Raw genomic sequence first — 2,353 nt, forward strand, 5'->3', positions numbered from 1 at the left:
TAAATGGAAAGTATTAATTAAAATACACTTTTTTAATTATCAATCCGTAGATTCACTTATGTTTTAAATAGTGATTAAAAAATATTAAATATAACTCATTATAGAAACCAAAAATAACATACGTTATAATCATAATTATTAATTATTGATAACTTTGGAAAAAATCATTTAGTCCCTTTAATTTTTTTAAGGGTATTCCTTCATATAGAAGAATATATTGGTGCTTTTTTTTTTAGATTCTTAAAGATTTATTTCCAAATAGTGTAATCCAAAAAAATTTGATTGAGAGGCAATATTAGGAAAAATATACCCTGTGGGTTTCATATAGATATGCTTTCACAGTCAAATTTACCTGACTTTTATCTTAGTCTTCAACATCTGTTTATCTGTTAGTATCATTATTTTTTGCCAGCTAATAGCTTCAAAAAACTTTATACTTACCTCGATCTAAAAGGAACTTGATACGCCTGATATCATCGTCTAAAAAAAGACTTCTGTATTTCTTAAGGTAGATTTGATATTAATGCCACTACAACTTAAATATCAGAATCCTCAATCAAGTTAACAGAATTAGTAGATAAAAAAAATAAAGATCCATTGGAAAAGAAATAAAGATACCAGAGGAAGCATCTTGTGTTATTCAGAAGTGGCATTAACAAATATGAAGAAAGCCAAACAAATATAATTCGCAGAACATTCAAGTTAATGATCATCATTTCTATTTATTCTCCACATAGATTTCAAAATAAAAATATAAAATATATCTAGTAATCATATCAATACAAACAATTATTTATTTTTAAAATAAAGTGGAGAAAAAATCCTAGGATAAAAAATGAAATATGGAATCATATTTAATGTTTTAAATTTTTATCTATTATTTTATTATCTTATATGATTCCCTATTATTATTTTTATAGAAACTTCCACCTGCGTTTCAAATAATTAGCAAAAACGGACGATGGGTTTTCAGACTTTAATTTTCATCAACTAACACTACTTCCTTAAAAGATCCGTTATGATTTATTTACGCTCTCAAATCATAGAAATAGAAGGGTTCGCCGATCTGATATTTGAACTTTCCAGGAATCGGCATTGTTTTGAACTGAGTATAAAAAAATATTCATTTAGTATGTGTAAAGGTCCATATCGATATTTTTTTTTTACCTTGAGGTGCATGGTGGCTCCCGATTACACATCACCAAATTTATAGAAACCGGTTGTCATATGGGTGTCATTATTGAAGAACTTCCAAAATGCATTTTTGAACTCAGGGAACTTGGTTGTGCAAGGAATGCCTTTTTCATACTAACAGTCATAATCGAGAATGTGTGCAGTATCCACTGTGAACAACTTTGCGATTTCAGGATTGGTATATATCATTTCAAGTAGATAGGTTTCTTTAAAGTCTGGGTCCAAAGAACGATCTCTCAGTCTGGTGTAGAAGAATATCCAAGGAAGGATGGTTAATGATTTGAATCCGAGTCCCAAATCGAAGAACTGCCAGAAAAACAACGAAACTCCTGGCAAAACATAAAGCTGGAAGTTATCATATACTCGTTCGCGACGATGATACCACAATCTAGTATTATGAAATATAAGATAAACAAATGTTGTGTTGAAAAATTCAAAAAAAATGATTAGGTGGAAAACAATAGCTAATACTTAGCTTGGGGGATGGCTCTGAATATGACATCTTGGACATAAGCCCAGAAGACAGGCTTGACGACAGGCGTGTCTTCAGGTTTGCCCAACTTGATTGGCTCGAAATTATCTTTGGGATATGTATAATATGCGTGCTTGAACTTAAACTGCCATCTTGTATTATAGGGATTGCCGCTCTCCCATGCAATCTTATTATATCGAGGAGTGTTAGTTAGAGATCTGAAAGCTCTGCTGGCGATGGAATTCATCTCGACAAAATAAATGTATTATATGTGTGTTGTGATGATGATATATTTTTTAATTTATTTATATAATTTGGATATTGAAAAAATAATAGAAATTAAAGAAAAAAATATCTTTATTATCAGCAAGGTAATGAAATGTCAAAGTTGTGCATATATTATTATTAGGGGTAACTATTATGATAGAGTTTTAAAGAAATCTCTTTCCATTGATTGTTGCTTGTTTATTACAGACATTTAGGATAGTGTAAAAAGGCAAAACGCGAGTGACTATTTTCAATATGCTTGAAGAATAAATAGGTAAAAAAAAGAAATAGACTCTAAATAATTGTTAATATGGTTTACTATGTTCTTTGATTTTTTATTAAATAGATAATCAAATTATATAAAATTGCATTATCTGTTTATTATTCTTTACTTATTTTGAATTTACGTTCTTTTGCATT

At 29.2% G+C, this 2,353-nt stretch overlaps 1 long non-coding RNA gene across 1 annotated transcript; it reads right to left on the bottom strand.

Annotated features, from left to right (window-relative positions):
• Window positions 1-917: 917 nt before the first annotated feature.
• Window positions 918-1,942, bottom strand: LOC148299104 (uncharacterized). The gene is made up of 3 exons (XR_015839123.1): window positions 1,666-1,942; window positions 1,168-1,582; window positions 918-1,105 (listed from the first exon to the last, which is right to left on the bottom strand). It is a non-coding gene; the product is annotated as an uncharacterized LOC148299104 (long non-coding RNA).
• Between the last annotated feature and the right edge of the window lie 411 nt (window positions 1,943-2,353).

This window comes from Brachycentrus maculatus, unplaced genomic scaffold (genome assembly GCF_059751285.1).
Source record: "Brachycentrus maculatus isolate JH-2025_06_01 unplaced genomic scaffold, ASM5975128v1 h1tg001336l, whole genome shotgun sequence".
NCBI classification, from domain to species: Eukaryota; Metazoa; Arthropoda; class Insecta; order Trichoptera; family Brachycentridae; genus Brachycentrus; species Brachycentrus maculatus.